General features: G+C 39.8%; 1 long non-coding RNA gene and 1 pseudogene across 2 annotated transcripts in view; one reads left to right on the plus strand and one right to left on the minus strand.

Annotated features, from left to right (window-relative positions):
* Window positions 1-23,996, plus strand: part of LOC123613289 (uncharacterized) — a 196,662-nt gene extending 172,666 nt beyond the window's left edge. The window contains exon 12 of one of the 2 annotated variants that reach the window (XR_012505609.1): window positions 19,361-23,996. This is a non-coding gene — a long non-coding RNA (uncharacterized LOC123613289). The remainder of the gene's footprint in view (window positions 1-19,360) is intronic. The other variant, XR_012505607.1, reaches the window with a different exon arrangement.
* On the minus strand, window positions 234-1,210 carry LOC105082232 (transmembrane protein 250-like; annotated as a pseudogene).
* Window positions 23,997-24,241: the final 245 nt, after the last annotated feature.

Genomic DNA, 24,241 nt, shown 5'->3' on the forward strand with positions numbered 1-24,241 from the left:
AGGAACTGGGGGTGCACCCGAGTGGGCTGTGTGTCCAGAACCGCCCTCCAGACTTGCACCTGGGCAGCACCCCTCCTAGGGGCCTCCCACACCACTGGTGATGCCAGTGTCCTGGAGAGGGGTCAGGGACACAGGCCCTTGAAGTGCATACTGGACCCATGGGCCTCACCACACAGCATATCTTGGAAAAGTGCGGGCTAGAACCATAAGCAGGTGACCAGGGGATACTGGACCTAAAACACACACACACAGAATGCAGGTGCTTTGACACAATAATCCACTCCAGGGCCAGGGCCAGGACCAGCGTCCTCACATGTCCACCAAGGCCATGAGCCCAGCCCTGCCACCAGCAGCATGGTCACCTGGATGCAGTAGATGAGTAGCTCATTCAGGAGGCGGAAGCCCACACGCTGGAGGCGGAGCAGCAGCAGCAGCAGAACGGACAGTTGGAGCTACAAGGGCAGCAGGACGGGCACACCCAGGTGCTGCAGACGGAAAAGTGCCGGTAGCGCGCCCCACAGCGCAGCCGTGAAGAGGCTGCCGCTGAAGTATAGCAGGAAGCGGGTGAAGCCGTAGGGCCAGCGCGCCCGGACGTCGTGCACGTGCACGTGCACGTACACGTACACGTACACGTACACGTACAGGTGCCCGGCAAGTGGGAGGCGCGTGCAGGCCTGCAGGCTGCGTGCAACAGGTGGTGTGTGGGCTGTGGTGGAAAGAGCGCACCCGCCCGGGGACGCGCATGACGGGCATGACAGGCACCGGCGATAGTTTGCGGAGGTGGCGGCGTCCAGGCGGCCGTCAGCATAGGCGTCGTGGGCGCCTGGGCCTGGGAGGCTGAGGCTGAGGCCTGGAGGAGGTGTGGGCTGGGTGCCCTTTCCGCGCCGGCGTCCCTAGCGGCGCGGCCGCCGTCCCTCAGGGCTGCGGGAGCAGGGCAACCTTATGGCGCCGCCGACGGCTGGGCCCGGACCCTCACACGTCTTCGCCTGACGCCGCGCCATGGGGCCGGGGGCTCCCGCGCATGGCCTACCTTTTCTAATTAGAGTTCCTTCCGGATATATACCCAGAAGTAGGATCGCTGAATCATGTGGTAAGTCTGTTTTTAGTTTTTTGAGGGCCCTCCATACTGTTTTCCATAATGGCTGCCCCAAACTACATTCCCAGCAAAAGTTAGGAGGGTTCCCTTTTCTCCACTGCCTCTCCAGCATTTATCATTCATGGACTTTTGAATGATGGCCATTCTGACTGGTGTGAGGTGATACTCATAGTTTTGATTTGTGTTTTTCTGATAATTAGCGATATTGAGCATTTTTTCATGTGCCTGTTGGCCATTTGTATATTTTCACTGGAGAATTGCTTGTTTAGGTCGTCTGCCCATTTTTGGATTGGGTTGTTTGATTTTTTTTGTCATTAAATTGTATGAGCTGTTTATATTTTCTGGAGATTAAGACTTTGTCAGTCGCATCATTTGCACATATTTTCTCCCATTCTGTAGGTGGTTGTTTGTATTTAAAGCCATCTTGAGATGCAGTCTTAGTCTCATAACATAGACTTCCTCTTGACCTCTGGTAAAGTGGGTAGGAGATCTAGAGGAGACATAATAAATTCCAGTCATTTGGTTGGGGAACAAATTTATACCCAATATGGAGGCTCTACCTTAACCCCTTTGATGAGATTAATAACTGAAGAAGGTGAGTATCACTCTGCCCTGCCCTCTCTTAATTCCAGATGACAGCTGTAAAAGGCCCAGGGGTGCTGTGGTCCAAATAAACAGAGACCATCTATGCTGGATTTAGTCAACTGAGTAGATGACCTGAGAGCCCATAGCTGCTTACGTGGGGCCTTAGGTGCCCCTTTGGAGAGGACATATGCTGAGGAAAGATGGATCCAGGCACAATAAGCCAGGTCAATAACAATGTACTAGGAGGAGTGCAGGCTGTAAACAAACATTGAAGGTACCATGTTCCAGGTGTGAGAGCTGCGGTACCTGTCAGAAACTGCAGAACACCAGTGCCACCTGGAGGGGACAGAACAGAGTACCTGGCAGACACCAGAAATATTAGTAGGGGCTCAGCATGGAGGTGAAGATCATGCTTCAGCAATCAGAAATAATTAGTTATTATTGTTAATACGAACTTCATTTATTACCAGTAGATGAATGAAACTTGGATAAATTTGTGTTACATAGTAATGAAAGCAAATTGTTCTGCTCTGCTGGCCCATGAGCTCAGAGGGACAAAGCAATGCTTCTGTTCCCCACTGCATGCAGTTTAATGAATTTGTTGAATTGGTTACATAAAATAATTAGAAATACCTTCTTATACCTCGACCTGATGTGGCAGAGGCTTTGTCAGTGTGTAGAAGTCTCCCGTAACAATTTTGAGCCAGAGGGAGGAAGAAAAGAACCCGTTACATTCATGGGACAAGTAGCCTCACTAACTGATTCAGTTATTTTTTCTAGCAAAAACAATTCTGATCATAGAAGAAATTTCAAATAAAAAGTAACAGAATATGATCTGACCCTGTTTCACATCTTAAACAGTATTTTCTAGTATAACGTGAGAAAGTTGTGAACATGAGGTTAATGATGAGTAAAGTTTTGCCTTAAATTTCTGTATACCAGAGAGAAAATGGTGAATTTCCTTAAGAATTCCTTGCTAACAGACCACATACACGAGATAAGAGGGCGTAAAAGCGTAGAATAAATGAATAAGGAAACCAAATAAATATGGGTGAGAAGCAAAACAAATGCATAAGGGTATGTCACTTAAGATTAGAAATTTGAGAAAGTGAAGAGAGAGAGAATCTAAAGGTAGTAACGAAGAATGGTGCTTTCCCCAACGGCCTCTTTTGACCACTCCGTCTATCCCCTTTTTATTTTCTGGTGACTCAGACTGTAGCCTTGACCTGTTGGTTTGTTTACTTGTTTGTGGTCTGTCTCCTTCACTTAAGTGGAATACTTCATAAAGGCAGAAGCCATGCTGTGCTTTCCTTATCATTATGTCCTTACAACCAAGCACAGTACTGAGCGCATAGTCGGTACGGATGTTGATTGAATAAGTGAATGAATGAACAAATGAATGAAAAGGTAGAAAGAATGTGTGATAAATTCATGATTTTCCAAAGATTGTGTTATGAATTGAGGATTTTCCATTTGAGAGTGGATCAGTGGCAAAGATAATTCCCTGAAATTATTTATTCAAATACAGTATGCCTTTCTGTCCCTGGAAGAAACACCAATACTTGGCATAACCTAGCAATTTCTGAGAGGTCATTAGTGAGAAAAGTGCATTTATTTGTAACAGTCTGGATATGGGAGGTGATCTAAGATCCTGCTGGGTATATCAGAGAGATTACCTTGAGTTAGATAAACAACACTAATGTCTGAGTCCTGGTGACATAAAAGATTTTGTCATAGAGATAGTAATATAGAAAACAAATTATATTTAAAGACAAATAATTGGCAAACTCTACTAGTCTAAATTTCCCCAGAGCAATCCTGTAAAGTCATAATTTCTAGATAAGTGAGTTGGCAAAATTTGCTCTTTGGGATCTGCTCTTGCTCCCACATGGTCCGATTGTTCATACTGTGGGATTGCATGTTTCATGAGTTGATGTCATACCCACTCACCCTGAACACTCTCGTTATTAATTGAGAGAGCCTGTGTGTTGGCCACCATCTGGGGGAGGTGGACCCTGTGTGGGCAGTGAGGTGTCGGATCAAGTCTTTTTCCTCTTTTCCGTTGCTACTATCTTTAGCAGTTTAAGCAGCTGAGGATGCACATGGCTTAGCCATGAGCCTCCGCATGTTGTATGTATCTCTTCACACTGTGACATCTCTGCTTCCTTTCGAGTTGCATTTTTGTTCATCTATTCAAGAAAAGCAAATATCCTCATCTCTGTATTTGAGTAGTCTGAAAACTCAGCTAGGGTGACCATGAGTTGTTGCCTGCTGGTTTAGAACTTATGGCACATTTGTTAATAGCCCCTCCTTTTGATTTCAAGAGTGTCCTGTGATGGATTATAAACTAGCCCTGATAGGGAGCTGTTCCTCAGGAGACTGTTCTGGTTCCCAAAATCTAGAAAAGAATTGCCAGTTAGTACTAAATCATAGTGGACCCTGGCAAAGTGCATGCAAAGTATCCAGAAATAACAGTGCAGGTTACCAGCACTCATTTTTGATAAAGCATTTTAAAGCAGGTTTCTAAATCTTCATGATTTACCGGTTTGTCCTAGGTCTCAGCACAGGGGGAAGCCAGGACTACGTGTCAGCTGGCTTTATGTATGACTAGTAGGCTTCGTGACAATCTTAGGGCTAATTCTTCACAGTCCCTGTCCTATGTATATCTCTCTGATAAAGCAAAATGTAAATGAAATGTCCAAGTCACCCCATAAATAGAGGAATAAGGTAGTTTATAAAATTTTAAATCAGACTTCTACTAGCAAAATAAACCCTATAGTATCTTACATTTCATCGTTATTATACTATCAACCTTCATCCCCCTTGAACAAAAGCAGATGAAAGCTGTGCTGATCAGTGAGGAGGGCTGTTCTGTGCACTGCATATGACGTGTGTGTGTGTGTGTGTGTGTGTGTGTGTGTGTGTGTTTATCTGCAGGCATTTTCCTCAGAGACGCTGCGTACTTGTTCTAGGCTACAACCTTCATCTTCCTTTAGTTTCTTCAGATTGGGGAGAACAATTCTGCAGAAGGGTGGTTACCTTATCCTTTTTCCTGTTAACATCATGTTATGCACAGCAAAAATATGTCTTTAACTTTCTTTACCATTACTCTGTTAAAGGTCAGTTCATTTCTGTTTGCCTCATGAAAATAACTTGTACAGGCACCTGGCTTTCTAAGGATTCACATTTTTGACTAAAGGCACATGTTTCCTGTGCATATTTTCACACCATAAATTAAGCAGATTTTACCTTTCATCACAATTTTCTTCCTCCCTTGATGAGTAAGTAGGGCATTGGCGGAAATAATTTCAGGAATCCTTTCTTTTTTTTCTTGTTCTTAGCTAGAGCAAATATAGATAGTAAGCTTCAAAGGAACAGGAAACATGCCCATTTTATTCAGCGTTTATACTTAACACCCATCACAATGGCTTGCACACGCTAGGTGCCCAATTAATGTTTATTCAATGAATGAATTATTTGGTTGGGTCTAATAATCATAGATTTAAGCCACAGTCATATTCCACACTCCCAGCCTTTGATACTTTCACAACTTCTGTTTTCTAAATAAGAATGATCTTTTCCTTAAACCATTTCACCAGATTTACTTTCTATTCCACTCAGGGTAAGGAAAATCAAGATCACATATGGATAAGGATGTGGAATGGTTTGCTAGCTCATTTGTTAAGCTAATGTGATTCACATTCTCGACTCAGCAAATTGTTACATTCCATGAACATTCACAGTCATTCAACAGTGAAATTTACCTTCAGGTTCATAAAGCCTATAATGTAGTTATTTACTATGAACACTGGTAGTGCTTTATTAATGGTTCTTTGGCAGGGGTGAGAGGGATGGTAACAGAAAACAACTAATGGTAATGTTACAGGATAAAACTTAACTTTACCTGTGGCACCAGGATACAATGGGAGCTACACACAAAGAGATCTGTTACCACGTCCAGGCTTGTACTGCTTGCTGCACAACAGGCCAGTAAATCAAGAGATGAGTTGCTGGGGCAAGGAATATCAACTTTATTTGGAAAGCCAGAAGACTGAGGAGGTGGTGGACTAATGTCGCAAAGAACTGTCTTGCCTGAGTTAGAATTCAGGCTCCTTTTATGCTAAAAGGGGAGGGAATAAAGTCAAACATTTCCTGTTCCAGTCAGCCTCCAGAAGGGCTGTGTTAATTTCTCCCTTTCTGTAGTCATTCACAGATGGGCCTGCTCAGGATGTTTCCTGTGAGCTAATCAAAGGTATTTTAGCTTAACATTCATTACCTGGGAAACAGGGTTCCCAGAGATGAGTCATTATGCATAATTTAAGCTTATAGGCAATCTCCCTTTAGTGATTAACCGATAGCAAAAACAATAGAAACAAAAAAAATTAAAGAAACAGATCCAATATAGAGTCAGATTTGTTATTCCCTACTACAGGTCCTATACTGAAATGAAAAATTGGGCAGATTTATCTTTGGACTCTTGGACCTCTCTCAGGGACCATGACCCAGGCCAATTGCATAAAAGGATCCAGGGAAGAAAAAAGAAGGGATTTGTGAACTCTTGCCTTGATTCCCACTTCTCTCTGAGAAAGAGTTGAGGGTGGTGCTACCTCGACAGGACAGCTCAGAAAACATAAACTAAATTTCCTGGTCTGGATGAGAGGCTGTTGCTGTCACCTGGTGGTCACAGGGCAAAGAAAGGAACAGAGGACTGTTTGAAATGTAACCCTCTTCCAGTGGCAGCTGTGCAGATAACATGTTCTTCCCATGCACCAAGGGTAGACCTCACAGGAAAGACACAGTTGGTGAAGCCATTTATAGTTCTGCCCAAGAGAACCTCCTAGAGGGTTTGGGTTTTCCAAGAGGGAGTTTTGGGTGGCGTGGATTACCTGGATTCCTGGGAATCTAAGAGGAAAGGACTCCCCAAAATATGTGTATTTGTCACACTGCAGGAATTGAGACCAGAGGAATGAAGCAGGGGGTAAGAGGGATATTCCTCTGTAAAGTTCTTAAAGGTTCTGATGAGATAGGCCAGCATCTGTACATCTGTCACTGAGAGGGCCCATTGCCAGATGATCCCTGTGCTTTCTGTCTGTGACTGGTCTTGACCCCAAGCCCTCTCTCCCACCTGGATCCAACCGTGGGGATATCAGAAACTGCAGTTGGCAGACGAGACATGGCAGGGGAATAGAGAAAGAAAGATAATGTCTCCCCTTAGCTTCTCTTCCTTTCCACTTGCAAGTTGCCAACCTTCAGTAATAGCCTGAGAGGAAAGTTGAGTTTAGATGATTCTCTAGCCCTGGATAATTTAGAGAACTGAGGCAGTTTTGGGGCTTTAAAGTGACTGGAGGGCATTTTATGCTTTAAATGAGAACAAAATCTTAGGGGGTTTACAAGAGAAAAAATTTCATCCAAGAGCAAGGGAAAAATTTTTCTTTCACTCAATAAATTTTCAAGGGATAATGGTAGACAAAGTTGCATTTTGATTACATCCCGCAAGGCAGGGTAGGTCAGTTTTTCTGCTAAACTATTTTAAGTGAAAAAGGAGAATTTATTAAAAATGGTTTCTTATTGTAACTCAGCATCAGCCAACAGAGCTACATCTCATACAGGGAGATTACTGAGAATTGTAAAGCTATTATAACCTAGTTTACTCTCTCTCGAATCATCTGTTTCTCTTTGCATCTCATCTTTTCTCTCTTCTCTCTGTAGACCAACTTTTTCTGCTTTTCCACGTGACAGCTGCAGGCAATTGTAAAGGTCTTTTCAGTTCAGGCACCAAAGAGATTAACTGGTATTTCTTGGTTTGATTCCAAATTTCTGGTAGGTAGAGAATTCCCAGGGCTTATCTTGACTTTTAACTACTCCTGTGGGCACAAGGGTGTGTGATTCCAACATGACTTCAGGGACCTACAATTGTAGGAGAGCAACAGCCCTCTGAAAATAGGGACGTTTGTTGGCCAGGAATTCCATCTTTGTTTACTGCAAATACATGCCATAGAGAGGCCACAGAAAGAATGCTGGGACCTGAGGTATTGGCAGTTTATCTAGGGTGTTAAGAGTATTGGGTTTTGCAGTTTGAAATCATCTCAGAAAATTTTACAGTTATATGTATGTGTTTTATAGTATACTCTGTTAGTTAAACATCTTCATAAAACTTCCTGGGAAGGGTACTTGTTCTATATTTCAGATATGTCTGGGATTTCTGGGAAAGGGGAACACACCAACTAGTAATTCTCTGAGAAAATTCACACAGATTTGCATGGATTGATACATAAACTTGATCAATTTGATCATGATGCTTCATTTTCTTAATATAGTCTTATTTTCTTACCTGTAAATATTTTGAGCTGAGGAGACAGATTTGGGAGTTTGGGAGGGCCGATATGGTTAGAGTTTTCAGGGAAGAGTACTGTACTCAAGAGGAGAGAGCCAAAGGGAGGGAGGGAGGGAGAGGAGAAGAGAGAGAGAGAGAGAGGTATCTAGACATCTTTGAGAATCTGGGATCTTCAGCTGACTTCTCAAGGCTGGGAAAGGAACCACCAAAAAGAAGCAGTCAAAACAATCCCCTCAGCACAGAGAGGGCCAGAAATTGTTGGAATTCCCATCAGCCACATTGGGGTGGGGGTGGGGTGAGATGAGTTACTCAGAAGGGTATTTGTTGCTTCATTAGTGAAGCAAAATTAACTCTAGACTAAAGGCTGCTTTGGTCCCTCCTAACAAAGTTTTAAAGAAATCCTTATGAAGATCAAACATTTTAAAGCAATTTAATTGCATCCCAGAATGGAGATCAGGAAATCTTTTTAAAATTGCTGGCACCTGACAACTCCAACTTGCCACTCAGTTTGGTAATTGCATACCACTTATTTCTGAAGTATTCAGAAGGGGGACTATTCTCCCCCTTTCCCTAATGTTCTTTTGGCTAATCAAATAATTAAATGACATAAGGCAGATTAACAAGAGAAAATCAAATTTATCATGTGTGTATGGGAATTCACATAAACATGAAGAATTCCAAAGGCAGTAAATCAAGATAGAGTATATAGTATATGGTATATAGGTCAGTCTGTACTGAGGAGAAGTAGTTTGAAGTTTGGGACTTCAAAGGGAGGTAAGGTAATTCACAGGAAGAAGACAAGAGTTAATGTTGGTAAATAAATATTTGCTGGGCCTTCTAGAGACAATAGAACGAACACAGAGAGGACTTTCTTCAAAGAGGCCTTGCTAGGCTCCTCCTGTCTACCACACCAAGTCTGTACTTTACTATAGTTATCCATCGGGATACCTCGTTCCTGAAACAGGCCTTCCACCTTGCATGCTTTTAGGCAGTTAGGGGAAAGTTCAAAGGTTCTTCCTGTGTCTTTTGGACCTTGTTGGGTTTTGCTCAGAATGATCCACGTGCTGGACTGGCATATTTTGGGGTAGCCTGCTCTCTCTGAATCCCATCAATTGCATCCTGGCCTGTATTATTTTAAGATCGTAAAATTCCTGTTACTATCCAGTATGTCAGTACAGCATCTCCTATAATTACCCCTGTATTAGAGAGAATAGCTACCAATAAGCTTCTGACTGTTTCTGGTGCTTCTTTCACCAACATATTCCTTATGGCTTCAGTAAACAGGGTTGCCCTTTAAGCCCATCCATGGAGCACAGTTGGCCAGCGAGTAGTTTTTTTTCTCTTATATTAGAATGTCCTGCCTGGCATATTACCTCTTCTGATCATTTTGTGCCCCTTTCCAGTATCATGGCATTTCATGTTCTCTTAGTGTGGGCCATTGCTTTTCCTAGGCAACCAAGAGCCATCTTAGCAGTGTGTTAACACCACATCCCAGGGTTCTTGCCAGATTATTAACTCCTGTGTCACAGGAGAGTGTCCCTGCATTGATATAGTCTCCCTTACCCAACTTGATGCTCCACACGCACTGATCCAGCACCCTCAGGATCCAGCCCCTTACATACCCTCCTGGCTACTGCTGAATCACATTCACCAGGTCCTGGAGCTCCTTCTGCATCCCTTTTCTCCCTTAGCAATCCTAGAACCTGCTTGGCTGGGTTATGCTGTGATTTGATCTCACTTACTAGTTTTGTAGCCTGGAGTGGCAGTGGAGTAGAATCTGAGCAGTGTGTGTGTTCTCTTTCAGGGTTCTGCATCGTCTAAAAGCAAGGGTAGAACACTAAGCTTTGAGAAGAGTAAGCCACTTCTACAGGGCTAGATGGTTCTGAGGGGTCAGGATTCTCAAGTGTTTCAACCCAGGTGTCCCCATGCCAAAACTCATGGTCTCTCCTTGAGTGGCTTACCTTCTGGGGTTGAGAATTCAGTTTCTCTTCTCTGGACCTCTGCTTTCCTTATAGTTCAGTGTTGAACCTGATCTTAAGCTTTTTCTACCCTCTGGCTGCAATAGATAAGAATCTCTTTACATCCTTCCAAGGAGGCCCTTTGACTTTTGTACTTAGTTTTAAATTTGAGATTAATCCCCATCAGATTATCCTTGAATTTCTAAAGTGCATCAGTAGAAGCCAGCAAGGGTTGTAGATTCTAACCTGTCCCAAATTGAGGCAAGAGGGCTGAGCATTGATCGGTAGCTGGAGGCTACTTCTTCCTTGAGGAGAAGTCTTTGTTGCCAGTCACCCCTCTGCACTGAAGTTAAGGTCTGCAGAGCGACTCAGCTGTGAGCCATCTGTGGCTAGCATGCCCACCAGCTGAGAATAAAGCAGCGAGGTCTCAGTTTGGGTCTTGAGAGAGAGAGAGATCAGGGCAACGCATCACAGGAATTGCTCAAAACTTGTACATACTAATGCAGTTTATGGGCTGTTTCACCCCATGTACTTCTATTCTGAAAAAAAGAACAAACCTAACATGGAGTTATTTAATAATATGCCATGGAAGAACCTTAAAAAGCACATTAAATTCAATATATTCGATTTTCAGATCAAGAATCAGAGGTGCAGGTAATTCATGTTCTTTGCTTGGGGGCACAGAAGAGCTGATGCCAGGTCTAGAGTTCAGGTCCTGCCTGGGCCTTCACCCCAGTGTTCTTTCACACTTAGAATCTGTCAAGTTTAGAGAACTGTAACATTGTAAGTTGTTTTCCATAGTTGAAAGGTTTAGAATCTGGTTCCTACTGCAGTGTGCTATGAATGACAGCCCCGTGATTGCTATGTGCCTCCAAAGGCAATTTCTTCTTTTTCCCTTATTTTCTAGAGGCATTGTTGCATTTTGTAGGATCAGGATAGTTAAGTAGATGAAGGTTTTAAGTTCCAGGAGGAAATTGGTGGTCATATATCATTTATTGTACTTTTGTTTCCTTGAAAATTGTGTTGGATAAAGTTTCTTTTTTCCCGAGTTTAACAATAATCACCTGGGTAAAAGTGAGGGCTTAACAGAAATGGCTCAAACTCTGTTCTTTGGAAATGGATTCTTTGTTGGACTATCTCAAGTTTGGGCACTAAGCATGCTCCTACCGTAAGTCTACCCTAGTTTCAACTAACAGGCTATTTTGAGTCTGTCTGTTCTCAACAACAGGGAGTTTTTCCAGGAACTGGGAAAGGCTTCTGGTCTTTGGCCTCCCTGCTTGTTATTCCTCTTATTAGTTTGGTCTTTCCCAAAACAAAGAATTCTCTCTGAAATGCATTGTCTACATCCGGGCTGAAGTGTTTCCAGAAATAAATTGTTTTCAATTTGATAATTAAGTTCCATAGTCTTTTACTGAGCATTTATAATATGCTAAGTATTGGACTACGTGTAGGGATACAAAAATGTTCAAGATAGGATATCTGCCCTTAAGGAACTTGGTCTAATTGTGGTAAGATAAAGACCTAGAGAAATAGTTTCACTATTAAGTAATGTGTTTTACAAAGATGTGCACAGGGCTGCAGGTTCACAGGGGAATTTAAAGAATAACTTGGATGTAATGGAGGTGTTAGAAAGCTGTGGTATTATCTTTGAAGGCTGCAGTTAGCACACTTACGGAGCAGTCAACTAGTTCTCCTAATTAACACGCTAAGCAGGAATGATTTATAATGCTCACCAGCAAACAGTGTGGACGATGAAGGAAAGGGATACAGAAAGTGGGTTTCTCTGCAGTGCTGTGGGGATCAGGGAGCCAAGGGCTGAGTAGAGCAGACACAAGGCAGAGATAAGCTTCCATGGTGAGGAGAAACAAATTGAGTGAATAAATAACACCTGCTTTGGATGGCGACCCACTGGAGCTGTGGGAATCGTCTAACAGTGAGGAGAGGAGCCCGCAAATGAAGGATAAACAGGCCAGCCCTGTTTAGTTTAATTGGACATGTTCCTGAAATGTATGTTACGTAATATTACCTAAATCACCTTTGGATTTGGAATGAATGCTAATGTTAAAGTTATTGCTATTGTGTGTTCACTATGCATTTCTATAGAGACTGCTTTTAATTAGGATTGTATTTCAGTTTGCCCATCAAATAGTCATGTAAAATATCTTGCTTTTATAGTATTTACATTTATGTTTGAATTAGTATCAAATGTCAACTCCACTTCCCATGGAAATCCTCAAATGGAACATTTTGTATTTTAAAATAAAATAGTTCTTTAGAATGCATTATCTGTAGCCAGCTATATACAGAGTTATGTTTGCTTTTGTTAGAGCGGCAATTTACCGCAAATTATTATTTTTTTTAGAGGAAATGTAGGGTGAGGAGAAAAGGATGAGGGAGAGGTAGGAGATGTTTCTGTCTTACTGTGTACCTGCTCCTTGCTTTTCAGACTCATCTTTGTGATTTGCTTCCGTTTCGCCATTTTTTTTTGAAAAATTCTAAAGAACACATGCGTACCTTTCTTCTAGATTTCCAAATTGTTCGCATTTTGGACTTTCACTTTACACACCTACAGCTTGTCCTCTTCTCTCTCTGTCATTTTCTTACGTAGGTTTTTTTTAGAGAATTCAATGTTATCCATTACTGTCATGATTTTTTTCTGTGACTACGTAAGTGAATTAAAGAACCATAATACTCTAATTATTTCAAAAGATTTATATCATATTATGCATTAACATCTTAAAAGATCAGGAAAGAATTGGTTAAAATAAATCTGGTATGTTCTAAGAGCCAAAAGAGCGTACGATACCATGGAGTACTGGGATTACATAGGACCTTGGAAGTCACTTTATTCTTCTCATGCATGTGCACCCAGATACAGTACCACTTTGAAGATACAAAACTAATATGTCTCTCTCTAAGTCTGCAGCTTAATCTGAAGCTACCATAAGTAGGAAATGTCTTTGAGATCATATTTATCTTCTAAAATACATCTAAAGTTTTCTTTCTTCTCCATAATACACCAACTTTTGGTGATTAATATTTAAAATATATTAAATATAAAACTGAACTCATGTATCAGTGAATGAGTGTTCCTCACAGCAGAGTCTGTAGCAGGGGAAGACTGGGAACAACTTGGATGCCATTCAGTAGAGGACAGGTTACATGAACTGTAGCCTTACCAGGAATATTATGTAGCCTCCCACAAATAAGGGGAAAATTTATGTAGAATGATCTTCAGGAGGTATTGTGTAAAAACGACAAGGTTTGGAACAGTCTTTATAACATGACTCTTATTTGTGCAAATAAATGTTATTCATTCATGAAATTCATACAACAAATGTGTGTTGTGTACCTGCTATGCATAGGATTATTCTAGGTGCTTGGGGTGTAGCAGTGAATGAAACAAAGTATTCTTATGGAATTTATATTCTAGTTGAAGCAGATAATAAAAATAAATAATCACATCCTGTAGTGATAGATTGTATTAAGGCCAATAAAGCAGGTTAAGTATGATAAAGAGAAACAGGGAGTATGGCTGCTCTTCCCCACGGGAGTCAGGGATAATGGGACATTTGAGAGCAGAGGCTTGAAGATGGGTAGGAACAGACTGGAGGGGTTAAGGATAAAAATGCTATCTCTAGTTTTTATCATTTTGACTTTTGAGTCATGTAAATATTTTACTTAAAATAAAAGTAAATTACAATAGTTAAACTCTAAGTTAAATAGAATCATGTATAAATGAGCCTAATATGTTATGAAATTGATAACAACCATGCAAAGTGAAAATTCAAGAAACTTTAAACAACCTTTTGTAGAATGCTCTCACAGGGCAGAATGGCAATAAAATCTTAAATTTCACTTAGCAGGTTTGTTGTAGGTATTGCTACTGGTGTGGCAATTCCAAAGCTATTTTATGTATATCGGAAGATGAAGTGAGTGAGTTAATAAATGAATTCTTTAGGGAATCAGGGTTTTCACTGTGAAAGAAGGCAGACTACGATATTATGGATTATGAGACAGGCCTTGTGTTAGAGCATGGGGGTACAGGTACACAGTTTTTGTGAGCCTTGAAGCTTATACAATTGTGGAGAATCCCTCTAAGAAAAATTAGAAATATAAAATTATGTATAGAACATTAGAAGGAGCTTATTAGCTTCACAGTAAATCTTTATCTGATCTGGTGGTTTTGACTTTGACTTGAAAGCATAGTGTATTTTCTTGCTCTATAAACTGGAAAGGTCTAGAAATAAGAATACCCTTACAGGAGTGAACACACCTAGTGCCCAGAATTTATTTTCTAAATAAATTCTGCAACAGAAAGGAAGGAGGGTCCCTAGAGAAATGGCTGACTTGGGTCTGGGCAGGAAATTATAAGGAGATCCTGTCACATCTTATGCCAGATGCAAGAAACTGCTCAAGAACTCATGGAGTCACATCAAGATGATGATGACACAAGAGGGTACATCCGTAAGCTTTTTGTCCAACTTTGCAATTTATGTTCACATGTTTACGTGCTAATAGAAAGCCACTTTTCCCCAAGCCTTGTTCAGTTCAACATTCTGTGTAGGAGGGCCTGATGGCCAATTGGACTTGGGAGCTGAGTTTGATCAAATTGGGGGGAACTGAGGAATTCTTATATGATAAAGAGCCCAGAGCCATTGCACAGGGATGGGTTGCATGTACCTCACTGCAAAACTCGCCCTGATTTTCAGAGCATCCATAAATGGGTGAAACTGTTTCTTTGTATTTTGATTGGCTGTTTGTTACTTACTGCCTACCCAAGGTGGAGGGGAGGAGAAACAAGGTTTACTCTTCTCAAACGATTATGTTTTCTCCTTCTCTTCTGCTTCTGTCAGTAATTAATGTTTATTGGTTTCCCTTGCATAAAATTAAAATGGCTCTCTGACAGATAATATCTTAAAATTATTCTTTGACATTTCTTAAATTTGTTTTGAATTCATGAATCCTATTACGTCTGAAAACCAGTTGTACCAGGGAAATAGGTTCTTTTTTATTTTTTTAATTAAAGATGCTACAAAGAACAATAATCACCTTCTTTCCTATAAGGACATTTTTTGAGAGTTAATGACTAGCTGGGTTAATGACCTTAAAATTTTGGGACCATCAGTTTTCCCATGTACTGATTAATCCTTCCAAAATGCCCAAGACTGCAATAATTAGCATTTAAATAAAAGCAGAAATAGTGGGACCCAATGGGATATTGGCGAGTTGTCAGAGACAGTATTTAGAGTGAAAATTATGAGAAAATACTGAATATATGTGATGAATTGGTTGGCCTATAAAAAGAATTGAAAGCAAGTAATTACTGGAGTAAAAGGAAAAGGGGAACAGAAAATAGCAGCGGGTGCCCAAAGAAATAATGACTGGGTAGTTCAGTACCATTCAGAGTGGGCAAAAAAAAAAAAAAAAAAAAGCTCACTTACAAGCTCACTTAAAATGATAGTGGCAAATAGTAGTCTAAATATAATCCTGGTGGAAATTTCAGCCAGGTTTGAATCCTACAAAGCTTTTGCATACCATGTGTAATTGAAAGTCAGCCTTCAAAATACAAATGTTACCTCTAATAAAAGACACCTATAAATTGGGAAGTAATAAAGGATGAGATTCTGAGGAATGTGGCTACTGTGAAGCATGTTGGTTATTAGAGCCTCACTTTGATTTGCATCATGAGAAATTAACATGAACTTTTTTGTTTGTTTGTGTGACAGACCGAAAGGAAAATAGGTACATATACTATGGAAACTCAGATAAATGAGATAAAATGCAGAATAATCCCACGTTCACCAAATTTAACCGATTATATCGCATGGAAATGAAAATCTATGTCTGCTGCTGCTTCGCAGGAAGGCATACCTCATAATGTAGAATGAAATTGCGTTAGAATGGATCAGCACTTCGGGAAATTTGGAAAAAAAAGTTCTTTATCTGGTTTCACATAGGCTAGGCCTGTCATTAAGAATATGGAAATAATCTGTAGAGTTTGTAGAAATTGTGATATTTTTAAGAAGACTGTTGGAAAGCTGATGAGGCATCTATTTGGAGTTGAAGCAAATTGGACCTAAAATATGAAGAAAGCCAAAAGGGCAATTACGTGTCTAGACTGAATATTGTGACACAATTGCACTGAGTCACTCTTAGCACTTAAACAAATGATTACCAGCAGAGGACGATGCATTTGAAATTCACTCCATGTTACTCTGGAAAAAAAGTTCTGAGGCATACCATAAATCTTGTGCGTGTGCTTCACATAAGCATGGGTTCTTTTGTTTTTATTTTTTGGCATCACCTTAGTCATTCTTAAGTTACAAATTTATAGAATCAGAGTTGGAAGGACATCTAGAGATGTCAACGAAATTACTTCTCTGCATGAATTTACCTACCTTTTGTGTAAACATTTCCTGGAACAAAACATTTTACAACTCGCCCAATGAGACTGAAACCATTCCAGTGTTTACAGGCTCTCACAGTTCTGGGTTCTCCATATGAGCATGGTATTTACTCATTCCTCTGTTCCCCACCCTCTCGTCTTCTGCTCCATCCGGCTTCTTAGTTTTCAGATACTATTTTTCTTTATTCAAGTAAATATATTTTCCTTCTTTCTGCAACTCTATTGCAGGTTTCTGTCTTATGTCCCACTGCCGTATTTCTTTTTCTTGTATTTCTCCTCAGCATCCCCAGGTTTTTTATATCTTCTTCTAAATCCTCAATAAGTTTATTTTCATTTGGATTGAGAGCAAGTGAACCAAAATGCTCTAAATCAAGCTGGGAGGAAAAATGAGGGATTGGAAAGTGTGAATATCCAAAGGGGTATTTTCACCAATTGCTGGATTTAAAGACATTCTTGCAGGCTTAGGAGAACCTCAGTGGGGCTGACTGCCAACCTCTCTTCTTAGGTTTACTTACCCAGGCGTAATTGTTAGGGATGTTTGCTGGCCAATACTATTAGCATACATAAAGCTCTCTGTTGGAAAGTTTACAGAATCAATTAGAGTTCAGAATATTTTTTTTTTAAAGTGTGGTTGAGGGACTCATTTAATGAATTGCCTTGTAGGGACTGCCTGTGAAATATTAGCAGGTGGCACAGTAAGGCCATGGGAAATTGTGCACTTAAAGAGGCATTTATTTAGGTATGTATTTTCCATCTAGCCGATTACCCCATCAGTTTAGAGGTTGCACCATTTCCCAAATTCTAATTCTATAAGTCCCACAATATTTTCTAAAGAATAATCTTTACTTTTTATTTACAGCCACTCTCTGCATTGATTTACTAATAAATCCAGTGATTCTTCTTATTAACTAGTATATATAAAATAGATAAACAACAAGTTTCTTCTGTATAGCACAGGGAACTATAGTATCTTGTAGTAACCTATAATGAAAAAGAATATGAAAACAAATATATATATGTATATGTATGACTGAAACATTATGCTGTACACTAGAAATTATCACATTGTAAACTGAGTATGTCAATTTAAAAAATCCAGTGATTCTTCTTTTGTGAGCTAAATTCTTGATTCATTTATATTGATAATGCTCAAAGAGTCCTGTTGAGTTTTCACCATCAAGGCGATTCCTTGATTTGCTTAGCATTAGTGGGTATTTGTGTGCTATGTCAGGAACGCAGTTATACCAAAAGCCTCAGCTCTTGATAACCGTTAAGATTATATTCTAAAAATTCATACATATTCATAAGTTTTTGGATGAAAATAAAAGCAGTATTTTTAATTTATAATATTTTTTATTAATAGAACTTCTGTAGCCTGTTTATGTTTATAGGGATTTGCTGTCTGCAGGATGTACATGGTAAAGTATCGATGTCTGTCGATGTTGAATTTTATTGTAGAAGTAAGGCAGAGGTACAGATGGCAGTTTTGGAGGACTCAGCAGTGGGAGCACTGGAAGTTTGGAGTCAGAGCTTAACCTCCCTGGAAAAGGGTTTTGGGAAACATGTAAATGAATCAAGAGGCTAACTGAAGAATTCTTTTTACCTGAAGAAATAAATGTATCATTTAATTAGAGTGTGACAACAAGGTTGGCCATGGTAGATAACTGAATGAAAGCCACTCCTTTTTCCCTGAAAGTGTGCTTGTGTGTGTGTGTGTGTGTGTGTGTGTGTGTGTGTGTGTGTGTGTATGTATGTTATGTGTGTGTGAATTCTGTTCTATGGGATGATGGATTATGAATATGAGGTATGGGCAGTGAGTGCCCTGGTTCCTTGTATGTTGCCATATTGTCAACCCATAAAATCTATTCTGGAGCCTGAAGCTGCAGCCTGTTGTTACACCTGCCCTCTGTTCTTAAAAATCTCTCTTCTAGTTAAGGAGATGGCCAACTTTTTCTGTAAAAGTCACATAGTAAATAATTGTGGCTTTCTGGGCCATGTCGTCTCCGTTGTAACTACTCAAGTGTTGTCATGGCTTGAAAACAGCCACAGACAGTACAGAGACAAATGGATGTGAATGCGTTCTGACAAAACTTTATTCTCAAAAACAGGTGGCAGGTAAAGTTTGATCCAGTTTCCCTGTCTGTTGCTCCACATTTGTGATTCCTACTATCAGTCAGCTCTATCTTTCCTAGAGGTCCTTAGATCATTTCAAATTCTGCTTTAAGAATGTTTGAAAAAGCTGCTTTCAGTCCTTGTCAGTCACGCCCAGAAGAGCCATACTGCAGTGTCCTTCCAATGCCAAACAGTATCACATGAGGAGGGTGAATGGGGTACCACTTCTTTTCTGGAAGTGCTTGAATTACTTCCAGAGAAGGCCTGCAGTGTGTGGGAGAAGGAGGAATGGCACAAGACCCAGGGAGCTTGAGATCTCGTGTCTGTCTCTGTGACTGCAGGCTGGGGTCTCCTCAGTGCCAAAGGAGGATACTGGGACCAGACATCCTACAAATGCTCTACCAGATCTAGGATTTTACAGTGCTAAATTCAGGTTCTTGGCAAAGCTGATTCTGTAGGCAGTCTCAGATCTTCGCTTCACTTGTGAGCCATTTCCTCAGACAGAGCAAACAGCAGACACTTAGGAAGGGGAACACATTTCTTGTTTCTACCTTTGGAATTGATGGGAATGATCTCATTTGGGCAGTTTTTAACATAGCTTTGGAACTCACCCTTTGTTTATTGCTTACCTGCATGAGACAAACATTGCTCTTCAATGTGGAGCAGCAGGAGTATTTTTCTTGTAAAATTTTTTGCTATAATGCATATTGTAAACAAATTGGCTTACATTTTTAGTGTTACATATATTTCATCATTTCTAAGAACCACATTTCTTTTTACATTTTAACGTGTGAGGTCAAAATGTGTCATGAAATTGCTTTCACTTAGGCAACAATTGTGATGTATTTGTTACTGCTTATACATAGGCATAAATTTGTATATATACAGATATGTATCTGTATAGTGATACTGATGCTCATCTGATCTGCGACTTGCAAGAGAATCCTGAAGACAATAATGAAGCGCAATTAAAAAACGCTGTTTCACTATGGATCTTGATGACAGAGAGGACTATTCTATATGGAAAATTATAGACCTTAATGACTGAATCGATTAGTAATTAGGAATAAATGTAAAGAAAATTTAGAGATAATTTGTTATGTTTATATTTTCGTATAAACATCAGTGATTTATTAAACATTTATATCTAAATAATTTCAAATGAACTTTTTTGTAATATAAAATTGCAAATGAATATTATAAATCAATGATACTTCAATAAAAATAAAAGTAAACATAAAATTGTAAGTGATAAAAATTGTGACATAATTTAATTGTCAGACATTTTTGCTCTTAGTGGTACATGAAATGGCATGTTCTCATAATTCATGGCATCTTAGAGTTATAAACATGGTTTGATGAGAAAGATTTGACAATTTAGAAGAAAAAATTATAAATTAAAAAGAGAATAAAGGAGGGAAATGATAGCAAAAAAGGAGATTTTATTTTGTCTTTCAGCATTGAGAGAGGTAAAGAATGAGAAAAAGAAATGGAGATCTTGAAGTATGATTGTCAGTCAGAGAAGAATGAGCTAAGATCATCAGTGGAATGCAACAAAGCTCCTTGGAGAACACTGACCTTGCCTGTCTTTTACCTCAGTGTCTGTAGCACCCAGAACAATGCCTGGCAAAGAGCTGGCTGCCTGTGTTTTTGTTGAGTGTGAGGATAAGTGGTCCCTAGAGCAAAACTGGTACATAGGAGAAGCTGAGGCTATGCAGAGATTCAGAAACAGTCCTGGTCACAAATTTAAGCCTTCCTTTGGCTTTGAGGGTTAAGAACGTTTATGAAAGTTACTGTTACACTTGATCTCTGAGTTTGTTAAACAAAGATGCATGAGTCAGTAGCACTGATACTCAGAATTATAGGTGTTTGTACTGAAACTGTGGCCTTGATAAAATAAGTTAACCAGTTTGAATTAAATGAGAACCAAGCATGAGTGATCATTGAACTTTAAAAAATAAATGACTCAGCTATTAAGATCGTGGCAAGTGGCAAAACACTTTCTAGTAGTATTCTTTGATTAAACTATCCTTGAAGCATTAGCCTAAGAGAAGAAATCAAAAGCCAGGTTTATCATTTTCTGCTCCAATTTTGACAGAAGCAGATGCTAACTACACAGAATTCTTGCAGAACTTGTTTCCATATGGTCTCCAGTATGTTTTGTTCTTGCAATTTTTAGAGTCTGGAATACTTTGGGAAGCTTAGGTGTCATCACCACCCAAGCAAAACCAAATTCTTATAAAACTTACAAAAGTATCTTTTGGGTTGGAGAAATACATTTATTTTTTAAAAAAATATATGTTAAGGTGTTAAAGATGAAAGCTTTGTTGGGGGTGGATATTTGGAATTTTAGTATACACAGATGGTTCTTAGCTTTCTTTAAGGTCCTTTTAAAGTTATCGAAGATACCTAATAAATCTAATAAATATAAAATTACCTAATTCTAAATCTTTATCAATGTTCTGTTTTTTGACTTTGTAACTCTAGGGATAGGTAAGTATATATACAAACATATATATTCAGAGTTTTGTTGAAGAAATTATGGTCATACATATTAAAAAAATTAGAATATTGCTGTGTATATATAAGGATTATAATTTGTGGAGAAATTTTAAGTGATACAGAAATGCTAAGGAGCAAAAGCTCTGTAAGGGCAAGATGATATCATCAGAGTTTTGACAGACCAAACTGGAAGGGTTGAGTATTCCTGTCAAGAGAGCAGAGTGAAATCTCAGAGATGGAAACAGTGTACCTTGATACAAAGAGGAGGCAGTTGTACTGAACACAGTGGAGAGCAAGAATGTGGGAGTAGAGACAAATAGTTGAATAAAGTTAAAGCCATTGATAGAATATTCCACAGTTAATGATGGTATGCACACTGTGTAGTAGGTTCTAGCCAATGCCGGTGAGTCAGTTGTGGACAAGTCAGATGTGATACACTGCCCTCATGTGGCTTACATTCTAGTTGGGTACAACAAGCAAAAACCCCAAAACCACAGGTAATCAAATACAAGAAACAAGTTTGTGGTAAGTAATTGTAGTACTAATACTACTAACATGACGAAGAAGGTAGAAGCTAGATGCTGCAGCAGTGAGCATTGGCGATGGGAGGATATTTTAGAGGGGTGGTGACAGAAAACATCTCTAAGGAGTTGACTTTCAAGCCAAGATCTAAATGTTGAGATGGAACCAGGTAGGTAAAGGGGTGAGGAGAGGAAAGATAACACAGAAGGAGATTGATGGGTTCTAAAACCTAACAGGAATTTAGATCCTGGAGTCAAGTAAGGAAGGGGTGACTGGCTCAAGATGAATTAGACAGATAGAAAGGACCCAGATCATGATGGACATTTGGAAGTCAGAGTAGAGAATTTGGATTTTGTTCTTAGAGCCATTAATGGAAATTCTATGGAGAGTTTTAAGCAAAATTATTATCACATATGACATATATCTGTAAGATTATTCTGGTTCTTATACAGTAAATTGGGCAGATCACTCATCACCATTATCACCAAGCTACTACCTACATAGCACTTACTATGTGTCATACAGTATTCTAAGCACTCTACACATAACAGCCCACTGAGGTAGGTACTGTTACTATCCCCAATTTAGAGATAAAGGTGGGAAGACACTAGGCGGTCAGTTACTGTGACCAGGTTTACACTACTGGGAGACAGCAAGACTAGACTTTGAACTGCAACAGCCCTTAGTCACTGTGTTGTCCTGTAAGTAAAAACCAGGAAATGATACAGGCTTGCTGTAGTCTGAGAAAGAGAGAGAGATGCTACTAGCTTGGACTTGAGAGTAGAAGAGACAGGACTCGGTGGTAGGTCAGAGCTTAATTTAGGAGGGGAGCTGGCAAGAGAAGGATGAAGTTGAGAATTCTACCTGAATTCCTTCAGCTGGGTTACAGAAAGTACTAAAAGTCAGAGGAGAGGGTTTGAGTTTATGGAGAGGAGATTCATGGAGCACAGTAGTTTGGGGAAGTGTAGTGACAGAGTATGCTTATTTAAGAACCATGTGTTTGGCAGTACTGGGAATAATGTTTCCAGATTGCTAAATCCGAGGGTCAGGGAAGTCTGTGAAGTCTGCTGCTGTGACTCTGAGAAGCTGGGGGCTTGGGTCAGGCAGATGATTGTGGGATTAGAAAGGAGAGAATGGCTGTGAAGGAACTTTTTGTCTTTTGAAGCTTACTGGAAATGAGAAATGAATCAGAAGTGTATCCCTAAGACAGCTGTGGAATCTTTTGTGTGATCTTAATCATGAGTCACTTCAGTTCTGTTTCCAGGAGTTGAGTAAACTCTTAGGCAGGGCTGAACCTAGTTGTCTGAACCAACCACCTTCAAATAAGCACCCCCACCTTTGAAAATGTATCATGCATGGAATTGAGATTACACAATTAAACCTTGGATTGTGCTCATGACTTAGAAATAAAAATGCAATTTTATTAAAGTTCAATTTCATATTTATTGAGGGCTTATTGTAAGTTGTCGAGGTGCCAGGGATATAATGGTGGGGGAAAAAATCATGTAACTGTACTTTTACAATGGAAGATTGTTTGTACTTTGTATTTTGTGATACACAAACCCACAATGGAAAATGGAAAGAACATGTATGAACATGTTAAAAAAATAACATCGCTTTCTACAAATTTCCCTTAAATGTTGAGTCATCAAAGTAAAATATCCAGAGGCTTCGTTTTCTGGGAATGGGGATGGTTTTTAGGGTGACTTTTGTAACAGCCTCTTGAGATTTGTTCCTGTTTGTATTTTAAACGAAATAATTTCAAAACATGACATACAGAAATATCAAATGGCAACAAAAATAAAAGTGTTTGTTTTCCTCTCTTTAACACATTTTGAGGGCTAATTTTCTGATTTCTACAAAGTGCAGATAACTAAGCATTGTCCCTGCCCTGCAGGAGTTTGCTGTCTGAGGCAGATAGCACTAACATGCTATTTCCACTTTCACACAGGACTAGGCCGAGCCAAGCCAGGAGCTGGCATAACTGCTGTTTTGAGGGAGACTTTCAGTGTTGATTAAATGGAGGCAGAAGCAGAGGAAGCTGTAGGCAGTTAGGTGGAGTGAAGTCAAATGCATATGTTTATAAATCAGCTTTGGGAAATCTCACAGTAGGGGATCAGGAAGGGGGGAATCTGTAAATGGAACCGTGATAAACTATGTAGGAGTGGCCAGGCCCAAGTTGGGTGACACCAGACATATAATCCAGTCTTTACTGGCTGAACATCTTGACTATGAACTCAAGACCCAAAAGAGCTATTGTGATGCCTTAGAGAGAAGTGTGACAGGCTGAGAGGCTTAAATAAAGATTTGCTCCCCGACGTTACTGCTGTCAGACAAAAAAGAAATCGTAGTTGAGTAGGTGAGAGATGGTCAAGTCTGATGCTGAGACAGGGGCAGACAAATGAAGAGAAGGATTTTAGAGCTAGATGGGGCCTTAAAGACAACTGTCCAGCTGAGGAATTGAGATTATACCTTTTACTATTTGGGTGACATTGAACCAGTTCCCTAATACTGCTGTGGCCGGTTTTTTGCATCTGTAAAATGGTGTCCTGGTGCTGTTGTGACTCCACTAACATCATGTATGTGTGTTGTAAACCACACAGATAGTAAATATGAAAGGTATAATTACAGGAGACATTTAAGGAACAATAGGTTTTGGCAATAGACTTCATGTACAGAGTGAAAGAATTGAGTCAGAATTTAGTCATTAACACCTTCTGTTC

The sequence above is a fragment of the Camelus bactrianus genome, chromosome 3 (assembly GCF_048773025.1).
Source record: "Camelus bactrianus isolate YW-2024 breed Bactrian camel chromosome 3, ASM4877302v1, whole genome shotgun sequence".
NCBI classification, from domain to species: domain Eukaryota; kingdom Metazoa; phylum Chordata; class Mammalia; order Artiodactyla; family Camelidae; genus Camelus; species Camelus bactrianus.